Source organism: Dendrobates tinctorius, unplaced genomic scaffold (assembly GCF_039654945.1).
Source record: "Dendrobates tinctorius isolate UK_male_01 unplaced genomic scaffold, ASM3965494v1 ptg000062l, whole genome shotgun sequence".
NCBI lineage: Eukaryota > Metazoa > Chordata > Amphibia > Anura > Dendrobatidae > Dendrobates > Dendrobates tinctorius.
Genome location: NW_027361730.1, coordinates 41,052,233 through 41,073,178, shown reverse-complemented (window position 1 = coordinate 41,073,178; position 20,946 = coordinate 41,052,233). Strand labels below are relative to the sequence as shown.

The following is a 20,946-nucleotide window of genomic DNA, read 5'->3' as shown; positions in this document are numbered from 1 at the left end:
TGACATCACACTCCGAGAAAGTGCACACGAGGCATGTGAGTGCTCAGAGGATCCACTGTGGGCCCTGCTCATTTTTCCTTTTTTGCACTTTCAGATAAGAGAGGTGAGACTGTGAAGAAAACTGCCATTTTGCCCTCACTGGCCAGAGTCAGTGCTCCTTTGGATGAGAGAAATGGGCCAGCCAGCAGACATCCGAATGATGGCAAAGCTGTCTATAGTGTCTGGGAGATTTAGTCAAACTTTTGCTCGGCTGACAACTATGGCCTCATTCACACAGCGGTTTTTTCTAGGCAGCACACTGACCCTAGAAGGATCTAGTGTCCTTAACAAGGGCGAAGAGATAGTAGAAGTGGTTATTAGCCATTTTTACCCTACATACAGGAGCCTCAATACTGAATAGAAGCAGGAAGTAGCGCAAATAAACTTTGACATCCAGGTACCTTTATAGATGATGTTTGCTCTTATTGGAGTCTTTCTCATCCTTTCTGTTTCCATCTGTTCTAGATGCCATGATAACTTTGGACATGCTCTGCTCATCTCTGCAGACAATTCCCTCTTCTCCGCTCTTCTGCAGGACATGTCGATGGGGTGTCCTTGAATAGCAAGGACACCGTGTAGTTTATCAACAATGACACAAATGTCAACAGCAAAATCCACACCAACTATAGTTAGTATATGCCTGCTACAGGCTTCAATTAACACCACAACATAGAGACAACTACTTCTGCAAATCAGTTAGGCACACGATTCGAGACGGTAAACACTGTGAGCAAAATGCGGAATCGGAAGAAACCAGCTTCAGCATCGATCTAACTGGGATGAAACTAGTGAACATGACCTCTAAAAAGCTGCTCCTGGCCCGTACGGGGATCGAACCCGCGACCTTGGCGTTATTAGCACCACGCTCTAACCAACTGAGCTAACCGGCCATGGGTGTGGCATTACGTCCCTGCTGGGAAAAAAATGGAAAGCTGTACGAGCGCGATCCTTTTTTTTTTTTTTTGGGGGGGGGGGGGTGGGGATGGATTTAGCACACATGTAGGGACTTTTGGTGGTAGACGCATATGTAACGCGTGACAGTCGAACAATAAAAGATCAAAAGCTCCTGCTTATGAAGATATTGCCGGATCAATCAGGTTCACGTAGCAGTGGCAAGAACATAAGAAACCTCCCCGTCGGGGAATCGAACCCCGGTCTCCCGCGTGACAGGCGGGGATACTCACCACTATACTAACGAGGATTGGCTGCGTCGAAACCTCTGACATCACACTCCGAGAAAGTGCACACGAGGCATGTGAGTGCTCAGAGGATCCACTGTGGGCCCTGCTCATTTTTCCTTTTTTGGACTTTCAGATAAGAGAGGTGAGACTGTGAAGAAAACTGCCATTTTGCCCTCACTGGCCAGAGTCAGTGCTCCTTTGGATGAGAGAAATGGGCCAGCCAGCAGACATCCGAATGATGGCAAAGCTGTCTATAGTGTCTGGGAGATTTAGTCAAACTTTTGCTCGGCTGACAACTATGGCCTCATTCACACAGCGGTTTTTTCTAGGCAGCACACTGACCCTAGAAGGATCTAGTGTCCTTAACAAGGGCGAAGAGATAGTAGAAGTGGTTATTAGCCATTTTTACCCTACATACAGGAGCCTCAATACTGAATAGAAGCAGGAAGTAGCGCAAATAAACTTTGACATCCAGGTACCTTTATAGATGATGTTTGCTCTTATTGGAGTCTTTCCCTAGAAGGATCTAGTGTCCTTAACAAGGGCGAAGAGATAGTAGAAGTGGTTATTAGCCATTTTTACCCTACATACAGGAGCCTCAATACTGAATAGAAGCAGGAAGTAGCGCAAATAAACTTTGACATCCAGGTACCTTTATAGATGATGTTTGCTCTTATTGGAGTCTTTCTCATCCTTTTTGTTTCCATCTGTTCTAGATGCCATGATAACTTTGGACATGCTCTGCTCATCTCTGCAGACAATTCCCTCTTCTCCGCTCTTCTGCAGGACATGTCGATGGGGTGTCCTTGAATAGCAAGGACACCGTGTAGTTTATCAACAATGACACAAATGTCAACAGCAAAATCCACACCAACTATAGTTAGTATATGCCTGCTACAGGCTTCAATTAACACCACAACATAGAGACAACTACTTCTGCAAATCAGTTAGGCACACGATTCGAGACGGTAAACACTGTGAGCAAAATGCGGAATCGGAAGAAACCAGCTTCAGCATCGATCTACCTGGGATGAAACTAGTGAACATGACCTCTAAAAAGCTGCTCCTGGCCCGTACGGGGATCGAACCCGCGACCTTGGCGTTATTAGCACCACGCTCTAACCAACTGAGCTAACCGGCCATGGGTGTGGCATTACGTCCCTGCCGGGAAAAAAATGGAAAGCTGTACGAGCGCGATCCTTTTTTTTTTTTTTGGGGGGAGGGGGTGGGGATGGATTTAGCACACATGTAGGGACTTTTGGTGGTAGACGCATATGTAACGCGTGACAGTCGAACAATAAAAGATCAAAAGCTCCTGCTTATGAAGATATTGCCGGATCAATCAGGTTCACGTAGCAGTGGCAAGAACATAAGAAACCTCCCCGTCGGGGAATCGAACCCCGGTCTCCCGCATGACAGGCGGGGATACTCACCACTATACTAACGAGGATTGGCTGCGTCGAAACCTCTGACATCACACTCCGAGAAAGTGCACACGAGGCATGTGAGTGCTCAGAGGATCCACTGTGGGCCCTGCTCATTTTTCCTTTTTTGCACTTTCAGATAAGAGAGGTGAGACTGTGAAGAAAACTGCCATTTTGCCCTCACTGGCCAGAGTCAGTGCTCCTTTGGATGAGAGAAATGGGCCAGCCAGCAGACATCCGAATGATGGCAAAGCTGTCTATAGTGTCTGGGAGATTTAGTCAAACTTTTGCTCGGCTGACAACTATGGCCTCATTCACACAGCGGTTTTTTCTAGGCAGCACACTGACCCTAGAAGGATCTAGTGTCCTTAACAAGGGCGAAGAGATAGTAGAAGTGGTTATTAGCCATTTTTACCCTACATACAGGAGCCTCAATACTGAATAGAAGCAGGAAGTAGCGCAAATAAACTTTGACATCCAGGTACCTTTATAGATGATGTTTGCTCTTATTGGAGTCTTTCTCATCCTTTTTGTTTCCATCTGTTCTAGATGCCATGATAACTTTGGACATGCTCTGCTCATCTCTGCAGACAATTCCCTCTTCTCCGCTCTTCTGCAGGACATGTCGATGGGGTGTCCTTGAATAGCAAGGACACCGTGTAGTTTATCAACAATGACACAAATGTCAACAGCAAAATCCACACCAACTATAGTTAGTATATGCCTGCTACAGGCTTCAATTAACACCACAACATAGAGACAACTACTTCTGCAAATCAGTTAGGCACACGATTCGAGACGGTAAACACTGTGAGCAAAATGCGGAATCGGAAGAAACCAGCTTCAGCATCGATCTACCTGGGATGAAACTAGTGAACATGACCTCTAAAAAGCTGCTCCTGGCCCGTACGGGGATCGAACCCGCGACCTTGGCGTTATTAGCACCACGCTCTAACCAACTGAGCTAACCGGCCATGGGTGTGGCATTACGTCCCTGCCAGGAAAAAAATGGAAAGCTGTACGAGCGCGATCCTTTTTTTTTTTTTTTTTTTGAGGGGGGGGGGGGGGGGTGGGGATGGATTTAGCACACATGTAGGGACTTTTGGTGGTAGACGCATATGTAACGCGTGACAGTCGAACAATAAAAGATCAAAAGCTCCTGCTTATGAAGATATTGCCGGATCAATCAGGTTCACGTAGCAGTGGCAAGAACATAAGAAACCTCCCCGTCGGGGAATCGAACCCCGGTCTCCCGCGTGACAGGCGGGGATACTCACCACTATACTAACAAGGATTGGCTGCGTCGAAACCTCTGACATCACACTCCGAGAAAGTGCACACGAGGCATGTGAGTGCTCAGAGGATCCACTGTGGGCCCTGCTCATTTTTCCTTTTTTGCACTTTCAGATAAGAGAGGTGAGACTGTGAAGAAAACTGCCATTTTGCCCTCACTGGCCAGAGTCAGTGCTCCTTTGGATGAGAGAAATGGGCCAGCCAGCAGACATCCGAATGATGGCAAAGCTGTCTATAGTGTCTGGGAGATTTAGTCAAACTTTTGCTCGGCTGACAACTATGGCCTCATTCACACAGCGGTTTTTTCTAGGCAGCACACTGACCCTAGAAGGATCTAGTGTCCTTAACAAGGGCGAAGAGATAGTAGAAGTGGTTATTAGCCATTTTTACCCTACATACAGGAGCCTCAATACTGAATAGAAGCAGGAAGTAGCGCAAATAAACTTTCACATCCAGGTACCTTTATAGATGATGTTTGCTCTTATTGGAGTCTTTCTCATCCTTTTTGTTTCCATCTGTTCTAGATGCCATGATAACTTTGGACATGCTCTGCTCATCTCTGCAGACAATTCCCTCTTCTCCGCTCTTCTGCAGGACATGTCGATGGGGTGTCCTTGAATAGCAAGGACACCGTGTAGTTTATCAACAATGACACAAATGTCAACAGCAAAATCCACACCAACTATAGTTAGTATATGCCTGCTACAGGCTTCAATTAACACCACAACATAGAGACAACTACTTCTGCAAATCAGTTAGGCACACGATTCGAGACGGTAAACACTGTGAGCAAAATGCGGAATCGGAAGAAACCAGCTTCAGCATCGATCTACCTGGGATGAAACTAGTGAACATGACCTCTAAAAAGCTGCTCCTGGCCCGTACGGGGATCGAACCCGCGACCTTGGCGTTATTAGCACCACGCTCTAACCAACTGAGCTAACCGGCCATGGGTGTGGCATTACGTCACTGCCGGGAAAAAAATGGAAAGCTGTACGAGCGCGATCCTTTTTTTTTTTTTTTTGGGGGGGGGGGGTGGGGATGGATTTAGCACACATGTAGGGACTTTTGGTGGTAGACGCATATGTAACGCGTGACAGTCGAACAATAAAAGATCAAAAGCTCCTGCTTATGAAGATATTGCCGGATCAATCAGGTTCACGTAGCAGTGGCAAGAACATAAGAAACCTCCCCGTCGGGGAATCGAACCCCGGTCTCCCGCGTGACAGGCGGGGATACTCACCACTATACTAACGAGGATTGGCTGCGTCGAAACCTCTGACATCACACTCCGAGAAAGTGCACACGAGGCATGTGAGTGCTCAGAGGATCCACTGTGGGCCCTGCTCATTTTTCCTTTTTTGCACTTTCAGATAAGAGAGGTGAGACTGTGAAGAAAACTGCCATTTTGCCCTCACTGGCCAGAGTCAGTGCTCCTTTGGATGAGAGAAATGGGCCAGCCAGCAGACATCCGAATGATGGCAAAGCTGTCTATAGTGTCTGGGAGATTTAGTCAAACTTTTGCTCGGCTGACAACTATGGCCTCATTCACACAGCGGTTTTTTCTAGGCAGCACACTGACCCTAGAAGGATCTAGTGTCCTTAACAAGGGCGAAGAGATAGTAGAAGTGGTTATTAGCCATTTTTACCCTACATACAGGAGCCTCAATACTGAATAGAAGCAGGAAGTAGCGCAAATAAACTTTGACATCCAGGTACCTTTATAGATGATGTTTGCTCTTATTGGAGTCTTTCTCATCCTTTTTGTTTCCATCTGTTCTAGATGCCATGATAACTTTGGACATGCTCTGCTCATCTCTGCAGACAATTCCCTCTTCTCCGCTCTTCTGCAGGACATGTCGATGGGGTGTCCTTGAATAGCAAGGACACCGTGTAGTTTATCAACAATGACACAAATGTCAACAGCAAAATCCACACCAACTATAGTTAGTATATGCCTGCTACAGGCTTCAATTAACACCACAACATAGAGACAACTACTTCTGCAAATCAGTTAGGCACACGATTCGAGACGGTAAACACTGTGAGCAAAATGCGGAATCGGAAGAAACCAGCTTCAGCATCGATCTACCTGGGATGAAACTAGTGAACATGACCTCTAAAAAGCTGCTCCTGGCCCGTACGGGGATCGAACCCGCGACCTTGGCGTTATTAGCACCACGCTCTAACCAACTGAGCTAACCGGCCATGGGTGTGGCATTACGTCCCTGCCGGGAAAAAAATGGAAAGCTGTACGAGCGCGATCCTTTTTTTTTTTTTTTTGGGGGGGGGGGGGTGGGGATGGATTTAGCACACATGTAGGGACTTTTGGTGGTAGACGCATATGTAACGCGTGACAGTCGAACAATAAAAGATCAAAAGCTCCTGCTTATGAAGATATTGCCGGATCAATCAGGTTCACGTAGCAGTGGCAAGAACATAAGAAACCTCCCCGTCGGGGAATCGAACCCCGGTCTCCCGCGTGACAGGCGGGGATACTCACCACTATACTAACGAGGATTGGCTGCGTCAAAACCTCTGACATCACACTCCGAGAAAGTGCACACGAGGCATGTGAGTGCTCAGAGGATCCACTGTGGGCCCTGCTCATTTTTCCTTTTTTGCACTTTCAGATAAGAGAGGTGAGACTGTGAAGAAAACTGCCATTTTGCCCTCACTGGCCAGAGTCAGTGCTCCTTTGGATGAGAGAAATGGGCCAGCCAGCAGACATCCGAATGATGGCAAAGCTGTCTATAGTGTCTGGGAGATTTAGTCAAACTTTTGCTCGGCTGACAACTATGGCCTCATTCACACAGCGGTTTTTTCTAGGCAGCACATTTACCCTAGAAGGATCTAGTGTCCTTAACAAGGGCGAAGAGATAGTAGAAGTGGTTATTAGCCATTTTTACCCTACATACAGGAGCCTCAATACTGAATAGAAGCAGGAAGTAGCGCAAATAAACTTTGACATCCAGGTACCTTTATAGATGATGTTTGCTCTTATTGGAGTCTTTCTCATCCTTTTTGTTTCCATCTGTTCTAGATGCCATGATAACTTTGGACATGCTCTGCTCATCTCTGCAGACAATTCCCTCTTCTCCGCTCTTCTGCAGGACATGTCGATGGGGTGTCCTTGAATAGCAAGGACACCGTGTAGTTTATCAACAATGACACAAATGTCAACAGCAAAATCCACACCAACTATAGTTAGTATATGCCTGCTACAGGCTTCAATTAACACCACAACATAGAGACAACTACTTCTGCAAATCAGTTAGGCACACGATTCGAGACGGTAAACACTGTGAGCAAAATGCGGAATCGGAAGAAACCAGCTTCAGCATCGATCTACCTGGGATTAAACTAGTGAACATGACCTCTAAAAAGCTGCTCCTGGCCCGTACGGGGATCGAACCCGCGACCTTGGCGTTATTAGCACCACGCTCTAACCAACTGAGCTAACCGGCCATGGGTGTGGCATTACGTCCCTGCCAGGAAAAAAATGGAAAGCTGTACGAGCGCGATCCTTTTTTTTTTTTTTTTTTTGGGGGGGGGGGGGGGGGTGGGGATGGATTTAGCACACATGTAGGGACTTTTGGTGGTAGACGCATATGTAACGCGTGACAGTCGAACAATAAAAGATCAAAAGCTCCTGCTTATGAAGATATTGCCGGATCAATCAGGTTCACGTAGCAGTGGCAAGAACATAAGAAACCTCCCCGTCGGGGAATCGAACCCCGGTCTCCCACGTGACAGGCGGGGATACTCACCACTATACTAACGAGGATTGGCTGCGTCGAAACATCTGACATCACACTCCGAGAAAGTGCACACGAGGCATGTGAGTGCTCAGAGGATCCACTGTGGGCCCTGCTCATTTTTCCTTTTTTGCACTTTCAGATAAGAGAGGTGAGACTGTGAAGAAAACTGCCATTTTGCCCTCACTGGCCAGAGTCAGTGCTCCTTTGGATGAGAGAAATGGGCCAGCCAGCAGACATCCGAATGATGGCAAAGCTGTCTATAGTGTCTGGGAGATTTAGTCAAACTTTTGCTCGGCTGACAACTATGGCCTCATTCACACAGCGGTTTTTTCTAGGCAGCACACTGACCCTAGAAGGATCTAGTGTCCTTAACAAGGGCGAAGAGATAGTAGAAGTGGTTATTAGCCATTTTTACCCTACATACAGGAGCCTCAATACTGAATAGAAGCAGGAAGTAGCGCAAATAAACTTTGACATCCAGGTACCTTTATAGATGATGTTTGCTCTTATTGGAGTCTTTCTCATCCTTTTTGTTTCCATCTGTTCTAGATGCCATGATAACTTTGGACATGCTCTGCTCATCTCTGCAGACAATTCCCTCTTCTCCGCTCTTCTGCAGGACATGTCGATGGGGTGTCCTTGAATAGCAAGGACACCGTGTAGTTTATCAACAATGACACAAATGTCAACAGCAAAATCCACACCAACTATAGTTAGTATATGCCTGCTACAGGCTTCAATTAACACCACAACATAGAGACAACTACTTCTGCAAATCAGTTAGGCACACGATTCGAGACGGTAAACACTGTGAGCAAAATGCGGAATCGGAAGAAACCAGCTTCAGCATCGATCTACCTGGGATGAAACTAGTGAACATGACCTCTAAAAAGCTGCTCCTGGCCCGTACGGGGATCGAACCCGCGACCTTGGCGTTATTAGCACCACGCTCTAACCAACTGAGCTAACCGGCCATGGGTGTGGCATTACGTCCCTGCCGGGAAAAAAATGGAAAGCTGTACGAGCGCGATCCTTTTTTTTTTTTTTTGGGGGGGGGGGGGGGTGGGGATGGATTTAGCACACATGTAGGGACTTTTGGTGGTAGACGCATATGTAACGCGTGACAGTCGAACAATAAAAGATCAAAAGCTCCTGCTTATGAAGATATTGCCGGATCAATCAGGTTCACGTAGCAGTGGCAAGAACATAAGAAACCTCACCGTCGGGGAATCGAACCCCGGTCTCCCGCGTGACAGGCGGGGATACTCACCACTATACTAACGAGGATTGGCTGCGTCGAAACCTCTGACATCACACTCCGAGAAAGTGCACACGAGGCATGTGAGTGCTCAGAGGATCCACTGTGGGCCCTGCTCATTTTTCCTTTTTTGCACTTTCAGATAAGAGAGGTGAGACTGTGAAGAAAACTGCCATTTTGCCCTCACTGGCCAGAGTCAGTGCTCCTTTGGATGAGAGAAATGGGCCAGCCAGCAGACATCCGAATGATGGCAAAGCTGTCTATAGTGTCTGGGAGATTTAGTCAAACTTTTGCTCGGCTGACAACTATGGCCTCATTCACACAGCGGTTTTTTCTAGGCAGCACACTGACCCTAGAAGGATCTAGTGTCCTTAACAAGGGCGAAGAGATAGTAGAAGTGGTTATTAGCCATTTTTACCCTACATACAGGAGCCTCAATACTGAATAGAAGCAGGAAGTAGCGCAAATAAACTTTGACATCCAGGTACCTTTATAGATGATGTTTGCTCTTATTGGAGTCTTTCTCATCCTTTTTGTTTCCATCTGTTCTAGATGCCATGATAACTTTGGACATGCTCTGCTCATCTCTGCAGACAATTCCCTCTTCTCCGCTCTTCTGCAGGACATGTCGATGGGGTGTCCTTGAATAGCAAGGACACCGTGTAGTTTATCAACAATGACACAAATGTCAACAGCAAAATCCACACCAACTATAGTTAGTATATGCCTGCTACAGGCTTCAATTAACACCACAACATAGAGACAACTACTTCTGCAAATCAGTTAGGCACACGATTCGAGACGGTAAACACTGTGAGCAAAATGCGGAATCGGAAGAAACCAGCTTCAGCATCGATCTACCTGGGATGAAACTAGTGAACATGACCTCTAAAAAGCTGCTCCTGGATCGAACCCGCGACCTTGGCGTTATTAGCACCACGCTCTAACCAACTGAGCTAACCGGCCATGGGTGTGGCATTACGTCCCTGCCGGGAAAAAAATGGAAAGCTGTACGAGCGCGATCCTTTTTTTTTTTTTTTTGGGGGGGGGGGGTGGGGATGGATTTAGCACACATGTAGGGACTTTTGGTGGTAGACGCATATGTAACGCGTGACAGTCGAACAATAAAAGATCAAAAGCTCCTGCTTATGAAGATATTGCCGGATCAATCAGGTTCACGTAGCAGTGGCAAGAACATAAGAAACCTCACCGTCGGGGAATCGAACCCCGGTCTCCCGCGTGACAGGCGGGGATACTCACCACTATACTAACGAGGATTGGCTGCGTCGAAACCTCTGACATCACACTCCGAGAAAGTGCACACGAGGCATGTGAGTGCTCAGAGGATCCACTGTGGGCCCTGCTCATTTTTCCTTTTTTGCACTTTCAGATAAGAGAGGTGAGACTGTGAAGAAAACTGCCATTTTGCCCTCACTGGCCAGAGTCAGTGCTCCTTTGGATGAGAGAAATGGGCCAGCCAGCAGACATCCGAATGATGGCAAAGCTGTCTATAGTGTCTGGGAGATTTAGTCAAACTTTTGCTCGGCTGACAACTATGGCCTCATTCACACAGCGGTTTTTTCTAGGCAGCACACTGACCCTAGAAGGATCTAGTGTCCTTAACAAGGGCGAAGAGATAGTAGAAGTGGTTATTAGCCATTTTTACCCTACATACAGGAGCCTCAATACTGAATAGAAGCAGGAAGTAGCGCAAATAAACTTTGACATCCAGGTACCTTTATAGATGATGTTTGCTCTTATTGGAGTCTTTCTCATCCTTTTTGTTTCCATCTGTTCTAGATGCCATGATAACTTTGGACATGCTCTGCTCATCTCTGCAGACAATTCCCTCTTCTCCGCTCTTCTGCAGGACATGTCGATGGGGTGTCCTTGAATAGCAAGGACACCGTGTAGTTTATCAACAATGACACAAATGTCAACAGCAAAATCCACACCAACTATAGTTAGTATATGCCTGCTACAGGCTTCAATTAACACCACAACATAGAGACAACTACTTCTGCAAATCAGTTAGGCACACGATTCGAGACGGTAAACACTGTGAGCAAAATGCGGAATCGGAAGAAACCAGCTTCAGCATCGATCTACCTGGGATGAAACTAGTGAACATGACCTCTAGAAAGCTGCTCCTGGCCCGTACGGGGATCGAACCCGCGACCTTGGCGTTATTAGCACCACGCTCTAACCAACTGAGCTAACCGGCCATGGGTGTGGCATTACGTCCCTGCCGGGAAAAAAATGGAAAGCTGTACGAGCGCGATCCTTTTTTTTTTTTTTGGGGGGGGGGGTGGGGATGGATTTAGCACACATGTAGGGACTTTTGGTGGTAGACGCATATGTAACGCGTGACAGTCGAACAATAAAAGATCAAAAGCTCCTGCTTATGAAGATATTGCCGGATCAATCAGGTTCACGTAGCAGTGGCAAGAACATAAGAAACCTCCCCGTCGGGGAATCGAACCCCGGTCTCCCGCGTGACAGGCGGGGATACTCACCACTATACTAACGAGGATTGGCTGCGTCGAAACCTCTGACATCACACTCCGAGAAAGTGCACACGAGGCATGTGAGTGCTCAGAGGATCCACTGTGGGCCCTGCTCATTTTTCCTTTTTTGCACTTTCAGATAAGAGAGGTGAGACTGTGAAGAAAACTGCCATTTTGCCCTCACTGGCCAGAGTCAGTGCTCCTTTGGATGAGAGAAATGGGCCAGCCAGCAGACATCCGAATGATGGCAAAGCTGTCTATAGTGTCTGGGAGATTTAGTCAAACTTTTGCTCGGCTGACAACTATGGCCTCATTCACACAGCGGTTTTTTCTAGGCAGCACACTGACCCTAGAAGGATCTAGTGTCCTTAACAAGGGCGAAGAGATAGTAGAAGTGGTTATTAGCCATTTTTACCCTACATACAGGAGCCTCAATACTGAATAGAAGCAGGAAGTAGCGCAAATAAACTTTGACATCCAGGTACCTTTATAGATGATGTTTGCTCTTATTGGAGTCTTTCTCATCCTTTTTGTTTCCATCTGTTCTAGATGCCATGATAACTTTGGACATGCTCTGCTCATCTCTGCAGACAATTCCCTCTTCTCCGCTCTTCTGCAGGACATGTCGATGGGGTGTCCTTGAATAGCAAGGACACCGTGTAGTTTATCAACAATGACACAAATGTCAACAGCAAAATCCACACCAACTATAGTTAGTATATGCCTGCTACAGGCTTCAATTAACACCACAACATAGAGACAACTACTTCTGCAAATCAGTTAGGCACACGATTCGAGACGGTAAACACTGTGAGCAAAATGCGGAATCGGAAGAAACCAGCTTCAGCATCGATATACCTGGGATGAAACTAGTGAACATGACCTCTAAAAAGCTGCTCCTGGCCCGTACGGGGATCGAACCCGCGACCTTGGCGTTATTAGCACCACGCTCTAACCAACTGAGCTAACCGGCCATGGGTGTGGCATTACGTCCCTGCCGGGAAAAAAATGGAAAGCTGTACGAGCGCGATCCTTTTTTTTTTTTTTGGGGGGGGGGGGGTGGGGATGGATTTAGCACACATGTAGGGACTTTTGGTGGTAGACGCATATGTAACGCGTGACAGTCGAACAATAAAAGATCGAAAGCTCCTGCTTATGAAGATATTGCCGGATCAATCAGGTTCACGTAGCAGTGGCAAGAACATAAGAAACCTCCCCGTCGGGGAATCGAACCCCGGTCTCCCGCGTGACAGGCAGGGATACTCACCACTATACTAACGAGGATTGGCTGCGTCGAAACCTCTGACATCACACTCCGAGAAAGTGCACACGAGGCATGTGAGTGCTCAGAGGATCCACTGTGGGCCCTGCTCATTTTTCCTTTTTTGCACTTTCAGATAAGAGAGGTGAGACTGTGAAGAAAACTGCCATTTTGCCCTCACTGGCCAGAGTCAGTGCTCCTTTGGATGAGAGAAATGGGCCAGCCAGCAGACATCCGAATGATGGCAAAGCTGTCTATAGTGTCTGGGAGATTTAGTCAAACTTTTGCTCGGCTGACAACTATGGCCTCATTCACACAGCGGTTTTTTCTAGGCAGCACACTGACCCTAGAAGGATCTAGTGTCCTTAACAAGGGCGAAGAGATAGTAGAAGTGGTTATTAGCCATTTTTACCCTACATACAGGAGCCTCAATACTGAATAGAAGCAGGAAGTAGCGCAAATAAACTTTGACATCCAGGTACCTTTATAGATGATGTTTGCTCTTATTGGAGTCTTTCTCATCCTTTTTGTTTCCATCTGTTCTAGATGCCATGATAACTTTGGACATGCTCTGTTCATCTCTGCAGACAATTCCCTCTTCTCCGCTCTTCTGCAGGACATGTCGATGGGGTGTCCTTGAATAGCAAGGACACCGTGTAGTTTATCAACAATGACACAAATGTCAACAGCAAAATCCACACCAACTATAGTTAGTATATGCCTGCTACAGGCTTCAATTAACACCACAACATAGAGACAACTACTTCTGCAAATCAGTTAGGCACACGATTCGAGACGGTAAACACTGTGAGCAAAATGCGGAATCGGAAGAAACCAGCTTCAGCATCGATCTACCTGGGATGAAACTAGTGAACATGACCTCTAAAAAGCTGCTCCTGGCCCGTACGGGGATCGAACCCGCGACCTTGGCGTTATTAGCACCACGCTCTAACCAACTGAGCTAACCGGCCATGGGTGTGGCATTACGTCCCTGCCGGGAAAAAAATGGAAAGCTGTACGAGCGCGATCCTTTTTTTTTTTTTTTGGGGGGGGGGGTGGGGATGGATTTAGCACACATGTAGGGACTTTTGGTGGTAGACGCATATGTAACGCGTGACAGTCGAACAATAAAAGATCAAAAGCTCCTGCTTATGAAGATATTGCCGGATCAATCAGGTTCACGTAGCAGTGGCAAGAACATAAGAAACCTCCCCGTCGGGGAATCGAACCCCGGTCTCCCGCGTGACAGGCGGGGATACTCACCACTATACTAACGAGGATTGGCTGCGTCGAAACCTCTGACATCACACTCCGAGAAAGTGCACACGAGGCATGTGAGTGCTCAGAGGATCCACTGTGGGCCCTGCTCATTTTTCCTTTTTTGCACTTTCAGATAAGAGAGGTGAGACTGTGAAGAAAACTGCCATTTTGCCCTCACTGGCCAGAGTCAGTGCTCCTTTGGATGAGAGAAATGGGCCAGCCAGCAGACATCCGAATGATTGCAAAGCTGTCTATAGTGTCTGGGAGATTTAGTCAAACTTTTGCTCGGCTGACAACTATGGCCTCATTCACACAGCGGTTTTTTCTAGGCATTACACTGACCCTAGAAGGATCTAGTGTCCTTAACAAGGGCGAAGAGATAGTAGAAGTGGTTATTAGCCATTTTTACCCTACATACAGGAGCCTCAATACTGAATAGAAGCAGGAAGTAGCGCAAATAAACTTTGACATCCAGGTACCTTTATAGATGATGTTTGCTCTTATTGGAGTCTTTCTCATCCTTTTTGTTTCCATCTGTTCTAGATGCCATGATAACTTTGGACATGCTCTGCTCATCTCTGCAGACAATTCCCTCTTCTCCGCTCTTCTGCAGGACATGTCGATGGGGTGTCCTTGAATAGCAAGGACACCGTGTAGTTTATCAACAATGACACAAATGTCAACAGCAAAATCCACACCAACTATAGTTAGTATATGCCTGCTACAGGCTTCAATTAACACCACAACATAGAGACAACTACTTCTGCAAATCAGTTAGGCACACGATTCGAGACGGTAAACACTGTGAGCAAAATGCGGAAGCGGAAGAAACCAGCTTCAGCATCGATCTACCTGGGATGAAACTAGTGAACATGACCTCTAAAAAGCTGCTCCTGGCCCGTACGGGGATCGAACCCGCGACCTTGGCGTTATTAGCACCACGCTCTAACCAACTGAGCTAACCGGCCATGGGTGTGGCATTACGTCCCTGCCGGGAAAAAATGGAAAGCTGTACGAGCGCGATCCTTTTTTTTTTTTTTGGGGGGGGGGGGGGGTGGGGATGGATTTAGCACACATGTAGGGACTTTTGGTGGTAGACGCATATGTAACGCGTGACAGTCGAACAATAAAAGATCAAAAGCTCCTGCTTATGAAGATATTGCCGGATCAATCAGGTTCACGTAGCAGTGGCAAGAACATAAGAAACCTCCCCGTCGGGGAATCGAACCCCGGTCTCCCACGTGACAGGCGGGGATACTCACCACTATACTAACGAGGATTGGCTGCGTCGAAACCTCTGACATCACACTCCGAGAAAGTGCACACGAGGCATGTGAGTGCTCAGAGGATCCACTGTGGGCCCTGCTCATTTTTCCTTTTTTGCACTTTCAGATAAGAGAGGTGAGACTGTGAAGAAAACTGCCATTTTGCCCTCACTGGCCAGAGTCAGTGCTCCTTTGGATGAGAGAAATGGGCCAGCCAGCAGACATCCGAATGATGGCAAAGCTGTCTATAGTGTCTGGGAGATTTAGTCAAACTTTTGCTCGGCTGACAACTATGGCCTCATTCACACAGCGGTTTTTTCTAGGCAGCACACTGACCCTAGAAGGATCTAGTGTCCTTAACAAGGGCGAAGAGATAGTAGAAGTGGTTATTAGCCATTTTTACCCTACATACAGGAGCCTCAATACTGAATAGAAGCAGGAAGTAGCGCAAATAAACTTTGACATCCAGGTACCTTTATAGATGATGTTTGCTCTTATTGGAGTCTTTCTCATCATTTTTGTTTCCATCTGTTCTAGATGCCATGATAACTTTGGACATGCTCTGCTCATCTCTGCAGACAATTCCCTCTTCTCCGCTCTTCTGCAGGACATGTCGATGGGGTGTCCTTGAATAGCAAGGACACCGTGTAGTTTATCAACAATGACACAAATGTCAACAGCAAAATCCACACCAACTATAGTTAGTATATGCCTGCTACAGGCTTCAATTAACACCACAACATAGAGACAACTACTTCTGCAAATCAGTTAGGCACACGATTCGAGACGGTAAACACTGTGAGCAAAATGCGGAATCGGAAGAAACCAGCTTCAGCATCGATCTACCTGGGATGAAACTAGTGAACATGACCTCTAGAAAGCTGCTCCTGGCCCGTACGGGGATCGAACCCGCGACCTTGGCGTTATTAGCACCACGCTCTAACCAACTGAGCTAACCGGCCATGGGTGTGGCATTACGTCCCTGCCGGGAAAAAAATGGAAAGCTGTACGAGCGCGATCCTTTTTTTTTTTTTTTGGGGGGGGGGGTGGGGATGGATTTAGCACACATGTAGGGACTTTTGGTGGTAGACGCATATGTAACGCGTGACAGTCGAACAATAAAAGATCAAAAGCTCCTGCTTATGAAGATATTGCCGGATCAATCAGGTTCACGTAGCAGTGGCAAGAACATAAGAAACCTCCCCGTCGGGGAATCGAACCCCGGTCTCCCGCGTGACAGGCGGGGATACTCACCACTATACTAACGAGGATTGGCTGCGTCAAAACCTCTGACATCACACTCCGAGAAAGTGCACACGAGGCATGTGAGTGCTCAGAGGATCCACTGTGGGCCCTGCTCATTTTTCCTTTTTTGCACTTTCAGATAAGAGAGGTGAGACTGTGAAGAAAACTGCCATTTTGCCCTCACTGGCCAGAGTCAGTGCTCCTTTGGATGAGAGAAATGGGCCAGCCAGCAGACATCCGAATGATGGCAAAGCTGTCTATAGTGTCTGGGAGATTTAGTCAAACTTTTGCTCGGCTGACAACTATGGCCTCATTCACACAGCGGTTTTTTCTAGGCAGCACACTGACCCTAGAAGGATCTAGTGTCCTTAACAAGGGCGAAGAGATAGTAGAAGTGGTTATTAGCCATTTTTACCCTACATACAGGAGCCTCAATACTGAATAGAAGCAGGAAGTAGCACAAATAAACTTTGACATCCAGGTACCTTTATAGATGATGTTTGCTCTTATTGGAGTCTTTCTCATCCTTTTTGTTTCCATCTGTTCTAGATGCCATGATAACTTTGGACATGCTCTGCTCATCTCTGCAGACAATTCCCTCTTCTCCGCTCTTCTGCAGGACATGTCGATGGGGTGTCCTTGAATAGCAAGGACACCGTGTAGTTTATCAACAATGACACAAATGTCAACAGCAAAATCCACACCAACTATAGTTAGTATATGCCTGCTACAGGCTTCAATTAACACCACAACATAGAGACAACTACTTCTGCAAATCAGTTAGGCACACGATTCGAGACGGTAAACACTGTGAGCAAAATGCGGAATCGGAAGAAACCAGCTTCAGCATCGATCTACCTGGGATGAAACTAGTGAACATGACCTCTAAAAAGCTGCTCCTGGCCCGTACGGGGATCGAACCCGCGACCTTGGCGTTATTAGCACCACGCTCTAACCAACTGAGCTAACCGGCCATGGGTGTGGCATTACGTCCCTGCCGGGAAAAAAATGGAAAGCTGTACGAGCGCGATCCTTTTTTTTTTTTTTTTGGGGGGGGGGGGTGGGGATGGATTTAGCACACATGTAGGGACTTTTGGTGGTAGACGCATATGTAACGCGTGACAGTCGAACAATAAAAGATCAAAAGCTCCTGCTTATGAAGATATTGCCGGATCAATCAGGTTCACGTAGCAGTGGCAAGAACATAAGAAACCTCCCCGTCGGGGAATCGAACCCCGGTCTCCCGCGTGACAGGCGGGGATACTCACCACTATACTAACGAGGATTGGCTGCGTCGAAACCGCTGACATCACACTCCGAGAAAGTGCACACGAGGCATGTGAGTGCTCAGAGGATCCACTGTGGGCCCTGCTCATTTTTCCTTTTTTGCACTTTCAGATAAGTGAGGTGAGACTGTGAAGAAAACTGCCATTTTGCCCTCACTGGCCATGTCGATGGGGTGTCCTTGAATAGCAAGGACACCGTGTAGTTTATCAACAATGACACAAATGTCAACAGCAAAATCCACACCAACTATAGTTAGTATATGCCTGCTACAGGCTTCAATTAACACCACAACATAGAGACAACTACTTCTGCAAATCAGTTAGGCACACGATTCGAGACGGTAAACACTGTGAGCAAAATGCGGAATCGGAAGAAACCAGCTTCAGCATCGATCTACCTGGGATGAAACTAGTGAACATGACCTCTAGAAAGCTGCTCCTGGCCCGTACGGGGATCGAACCCGCGACCTTGGCGTTATTAGCACCACGCTCTAACCAACTGAGCTAACCGGCCATGGGTGTGGCATTACGTCCCTGCCGGGAAAAAAATGGAAAGCTGTACGAGCGCGATCCTTTTTTTTTTTTTTGGGGGGGGGGGGTGGGGATGGATTTAGCACACATGTAGGGACTTTTGGTGGTAGACGCATATGTAACGCGTGACAGTCGAACAATAAAAGATCAAAAGCTCCTGCTTATGAAGATATTGCCGGATCAATCAGGTTCACGTAGCAGTGGCAAGAACATAAGAAACCTCCCCGTCGGGGAATCGAACCCCGGTCTCCCGCGTGACAGGCGGGGATACTCACCACTATACTAACGAGGATTGGCTGCGTCGAAACCTCTGACATCACACTCCGAGAAAGTGCACACGAGGCATGTGAGTGCTCAGAGGATCCACTGTGGGCCCTGCTCATTTTTCCTTTTTTGCACTTTCAGATAAGAGAGGTGAGACTGTGAAGAAAACTGCCATTTTGCCCTCACTGGCCAGAGTCAGTGCTCCTTTGGATGAGAGAAATGGGCCAGCCAGCAGACATCCGAATGATGGCAAAGCTGTCTATAGTGTCTGGGAGATTTAGTCAAACTTTTGCTCGGCTGACAACTATGGCCTCATTCACACAGCGGTTTTTTCTAGGCAGCACACTGACCCTAGAAGGATCTAGTGTCCTTAACAAGGGCGAAGAGATAGTAGAAGTGGTTATTAGCCATTTTTACCCTACATACAGGAGCCTCAATACTGAATAGAAGCAGGAAGTAGCGCAAATAAACTTTGACATCCAGGTACCTTTATAGATGATGTTTGCTCTTATTGGAGTCTTTCTCATCCTTTTTGTTTCCATCTGTTCTAGATGCCATGATAACTTTGGACATGCTCTGCTCATCTCTGCAGACAATTCCCTCTTCTCCGCTCTTCTGCAGGACATGTCGATGGGGTGTCCTTGAATAGCAAGGACACCGTGTAGTTTATCAACAATGACACAAATGTCAACAGCAAAATCCACACCAACTATAGTTAGTATATGCCTGCTACAGGCTTCAATTAACACCACAACATAGAGACAACTACTTCTGCAAATCAGTTAGGCACACGATTCGAGACGGTAAACACTGTGAGCAAAATGCGGAATCGGAAGAAACCAGCTTCAGCATCGATATACCTGGGATGAAACTAGTGAACATGACCTCTAAAAAGCTGCTCCTGGCCCGTACGGGGATCGAACCCGCGACCTTGGCGTTATTAGCACCACGCTCTAACCAACTGAGCTAACCGGCCATGGGTGTGGCATTACGTCCCTGCCGGGAAAAAAATGGAAAGCTGTACGAGCGCGATCCTTTTTTTTTTTTTTGGGGGGGGGGGGGTGGGGATGGATTTAGCACACATGTAGGGACTTTTGGTGGTAGACGCATATGTAACGCGTGACAGTCGAACAATAAAAGATCGAAAGCTCCTGCTTATGAAGATATTGCCGGATCAATCAGGTTCACGTAGCAGTGGCAAGAACATAAGAAACCTCCCCGTCGGGGAATCGAACCCCGGTCTCCCGCGTGACAGGCAGGGATACTCACCACTATACTAACGAGGATTGGCTGCGTCGAAACCTCTGACATCACACTCCGAGAAAGTGCACACGAGGCATGTGAGTGCTCAGAGGATCCACTGTGGGCCCTGCTCATTTTTCCTTTTTTGCACTTTCAGATAAGAGAGGTGAGACTGTGAAGAAAACTGCCATTTTGCCCTCACTGGCCAGAGTCAGTGCTCCTTTGGATGAGAGAAATGGGCCAGCCAGCAGACATCCGAATGATGGCAAAGCTGTCTATAGTGTCTGGGAGATTTAGTCAAACTTTTGCTCGGCTGACAACTATGGCCTCATTCACACAGCGGTTTTTTCTAGGCAGCACACTGACCCTAGAAGGATCTAGTGTCCTTAACAAGGGCGAAGAGATAGTAGAAGTGGTTATTAGCCATTTTTACCCTACATACAGGAGCCTCAATACTGAATAGAAGCAGGAAGTAGCGCAAATAAACTTTGACATCCAGGTACCTTTATAGATGATGTTTGCTCTTATTGGAGTCTTTCTCATCCTTTTTGTTTCCATCTGTTCTAGATGCCATGATAACTTTGGACATGCTCTGTTCATCTCTGCAGACAATTCCCTCTTCTCCGCTCTTCTGCAGGACATGTCGATGGGGTGTCCTTGAATAGCAAGGACACCGTGTAGTTTATCAACAATGACACAAATGTCAACAGCAAAATCCACACCAACTATAGTTAGTATATGCCTGCTACAGGCTTCAATTAACACCACAACATAGAGACAACTACTTCTGCAAATCAGTTAGGCACACGATTCGAGACGGTAAACACTGTGAGCAAAATGCGGAATCGGAAGAAACCAGCTTCAGCATCGATCTACCTGGGATGAAACTAGTGAACATGACCTCTAAAAAGCTGCTCCTGGCCCGTACGGGGATCGAACCCGCGACCTTGGCGTTATTAGCACCACGCTCTAACCAACTGAGCTAACCGGCCATGGGTGTGGCATTACGTCCCTGCCGGGAAAAAAATGGAAAGCTGTACGAGCGCGATCCTTTTTTTTTTTTTTTGGGGGGGGGGGGTGGGGATGGATTTAGCACACATGTAGGGACTTTTGGTGGTAGACGCATATG

General features: G+C 47.1%; 30 non-coding genes across 30 annotated transcripts; all 30 read right to left on the bottom strand.

The window, feature by feature from the left end:
* Positions 1-855: 855 nt before the first annotated feature.
* TRNAI-AAU (transfer RNA isoleucine (anticodon AAU)) lies at positions 856-929 on the bottom strand. Its single transcript has one exon. It is a non-coding gene; the product is annotated as a tRNA-Ile (tRNA).
* A 239-nt stretch (positions 930-1,168) lies between these two features.
* On the bottom strand, positions 1,169-1,240 carry TRNAD-GUC (transfer RNA aspartic acid (anticodon GUC)). Its single transcript has one exon. It is a non-coding gene; the product is annotated as a tRNA-Asp (tRNA).
* A 1,047-nt stretch (positions 1,241-2,287) lies between these two features.
* On the bottom strand, positions 2,288-2,361 carry TRNAI-AAU (transfer RNA isoleucine (anticodon AAU)). Its single transcript has one exon. It is a non-coding gene; the product is annotated as a tRNA-Ile (tRNA).
* A 237-nt stretch (positions 2,362-2,598) lies between these two features.
* TRNAD-GUC (transfer RNA aspartic acid (anticodon GUC)) lies at positions 2,599-2,670 on the bottom strand. Its single transcript has one exon. It is a non-coding gene; the product is annotated as a tRNA-Asp (tRNA).
* An 874-nt stretch (positions 2,671-3,544) lies between these two features.
* On the bottom strand, positions 3,545-3,618 carry TRNAI-AAU (transfer RNA isoleucine (anticodon AAU)). Its single transcript has one exon. It is a non-coding gene; the product is annotated as a tRNA-Ile (tRNA).
* A 248-nt stretch (positions 3,619-3,866) lies between these two features.
* Positions 3,867-3,938, bottom strand: TRNAD-GUC (transfer RNA aspartic acid (anticodon GUC)). The gene has a single exon. It is a non-coding gene; the product is annotated as a tRNA-Asp (tRNA).
* An 874-nt stretch (positions 3,939-4,812) lies between these two features.
* On the bottom strand, positions 4,813-4,886 carry TRNAI-AAU (transfer RNA isoleucine (anticodon AAU)). Its single transcript has one exon. It is a non-coding gene; the product is annotated as a tRNA-Ile (tRNA).
* Positions 4,887-5,125: 239 nt separating this feature from the next.
* On the bottom strand, positions 5,126-5,197 carry TRNAD-GUC (transfer RNA aspartic acid (anticodon GUC)). Its single transcript has one exon. It is a non-coding gene; the product is annotated as a tRNA-Asp (tRNA).
* Positions 5,198-6,071: 874 nt separating this feature from the next.
* Positions 6,072-6,145, bottom strand: TRNAI-AAU (transfer RNA isoleucine (anticodon AAU)). The gene has a single exon. It is a non-coding gene; the product is annotated as a tRNA-Ile (tRNA).
* Positions 6,146-6,385: 240 nt separating this feature from the next.
* On the bottom strand, positions 6,386-6,457 carry TRNAD-GUC (transfer RNA aspartic acid (anticodon GUC)). The gene has a single exon. It is a non-coding gene; the product is annotated as a tRNA-Asp (tRNA).
* An 874-nt stretch (positions 6,458-7,331) lies between these two features.
* Positions 7,332-7,405, bottom strand: TRNAI-AAU (transfer RNA isoleucine (anticodon AAU)). Its single transcript has one exon. It is a non-coding gene; the product is annotated as a tRNA-Ile (tRNA).
* Positions 7,406-7,652: 247 nt separating this feature from the next.
* TRNAD-GUC (transfer RNA aspartic acid (anticodon GUC)) lies at positions 7,653-7,724 on the bottom strand. The gene has a single exon. It is a non-coding gene; the product is annotated as a tRNA-Asp (tRNA).
* Positions 7,725-8,598: 874 nt separating this feature from the next.
* TRNAI-AAU (transfer RNA isoleucine (anticodon AAU)) lies at positions 8,599-8,672 on the bottom strand. Its single transcript has one exon. It is a non-coding gene; the product is annotated as a tRNA-Ile (tRNA).
* Positions 8,673-11,107: 2,435 nt separating this feature from the next.
* TRNAI-AAU (transfer RNA isoleucine (anticodon AAU)) lies at positions 11,108-11,181 on the bottom strand. Its single transcript has one exon. It is a non-coding gene; the product is annotated as a tRNA-Ile (tRNA).
* Positions 11,182-11,417: 236 nt separating this feature from the next.
* Positions 11,418-11,489, bottom strand: TRNAD-GUC (transfer RNA aspartic acid (anticodon GUC)). The gene has a single exon. It is a non-coding gene; the product is annotated as a tRNA-Asp (tRNA).
* Positions 11,490-12,363: 874 nt separating this feature from the next.
* Positions 12,364-12,437, bottom strand: TRNAI-AAU (transfer RNA isoleucine (anticodon AAU)). Its single transcript has one exon. It is a non-coding gene; the product is annotated as a tRNA-Ile (tRNA).
* Positions 12,438-12,675: 238 nt separating this feature from the next.
* On the bottom strand, positions 12,676-12,747 carry TRNAD-GUC (transfer RNA aspartic acid (anticodon GUC)). The gene has a single exon. It is a non-coding gene; the product is annotated as a tRNA-Asp (tRNA).
* An 874-nt stretch (positions 12,748-13,621) lies between these two features.
* On the bottom strand, positions 13,622-13,695 carry TRNAI-AAU (transfer RNA isoleucine (anticodon AAU)). Its single transcript has one exon. It is a non-coding gene; the product is annotated as a tRNA-Ile (tRNA).
* Positions 13,696-13,932: 237 nt separating this feature from the next.
* On the bottom strand, positions 13,933-14,004 carry TRNAD-GUC (transfer RNA aspartic acid (anticodon GUC)). The gene has a single exon. It is a non-coding gene; the product is annotated as a tRNA-Asp (tRNA).
* An 874-nt stretch (positions 14,005-14,878) lies between these two features.
* On the bottom strand, positions 14,879-14,952 carry TRNAI-AAU (transfer RNA isoleucine (anticodon AAU)). The gene has a single exon. It is a non-coding gene; the product is annotated as a tRNA-Ile (tRNA).
* A 239-nt stretch (positions 14,953-15,191) lies between these two features.
* TRNAD-GUC (transfer RNA aspartic acid (anticodon GUC)) lies at positions 15,192-15,263 on the bottom strand. Its single transcript has one exon. It is a non-coding gene; the product is annotated as a tRNA-Asp (tRNA).
* Positions 15,264-16,137: 874 nt separating this feature from the next.
* Positions 16,138-16,211, bottom strand: TRNAI-AAU (transfer RNA isoleucine (anticodon AAU)). Its single transcript has one exon. It is a non-coding gene; the product is annotated as a tRNA-Ile (tRNA).
* A 237-nt stretch (positions 16,212-16,448) lies between these two features.
* TRNAD-GUC (transfer RNA aspartic acid (anticodon GUC)) lies at positions 16,449-16,520 on the bottom strand. Its single transcript has one exon. It is a non-coding gene; the product is annotated as a tRNA-Asp (tRNA).
* An 874-nt stretch (positions 16,521-17,394) lies between these two features.
* On the bottom strand, positions 17,395-17,468 carry TRNAI-AAU (transfer RNA isoleucine (anticodon AAU)). Its single transcript has one exon. It is a non-coding gene; the product is annotated as a tRNA-Ile (tRNA).
* Positions 17,469-17,707: 239 nt separating this feature from the next.
* On the bottom strand, positions 17,708-17,779 carry TRNAD-GUC (transfer RNA aspartic acid (anticodon GUC)). The gene has a single exon. It is a non-coding gene; the product is annotated as a tRNA-Asp (tRNA).
* A 441-nt stretch (positions 17,780-18,220) lies between these two features.
* TRNAI-AAU (transfer RNA isoleucine (anticodon AAU)) lies at positions 18,221-18,294 on the bottom strand. Its single transcript has one exon. It is a non-coding gene; the product is annotated as a tRNA-Ile (tRNA).
* Positions 18,295-18,531: 237 nt separating this feature from the next.
* On the bottom strand, positions 18,532-18,603 carry TRNAD-GUC (transfer RNA aspartic acid (anticodon GUC)). Its single transcript has one exon. It is a non-coding gene; the product is annotated as a tRNA-Asp (tRNA).
* Positions 18,604-19,477: 874 nt separating this feature from the next.
* TRNAI-AAU (transfer RNA isoleucine (anticodon AAU)) lies at positions 19,478-19,551 on the bottom strand. Its single transcript has one exon. It is a non-coding gene; the product is annotated as a tRNA-Ile (tRNA).
* A 238-nt stretch (positions 19,552-19,789) lies between these two features.
* TRNAD-GUC (transfer RNA aspartic acid (anticodon GUC)) lies at positions 19,790-19,861 on the bottom strand. The gene has a single exon. It is a non-coding gene; the product is annotated as a tRNA-Asp (tRNA).
* Positions 19,862-20,735: 874 nt separating this feature from the next.
* TRNAI-AAU (transfer RNA isoleucine (anticodon AAU)) lies at positions 20,736-20,809 on the bottom strand. Its single transcript has one exon. It is a non-coding gene; the product is annotated as a tRNA-Ile (tRNA).
* Between the last annotated feature and the right edge of the window lie 137 nt (positions 20,810-20,946).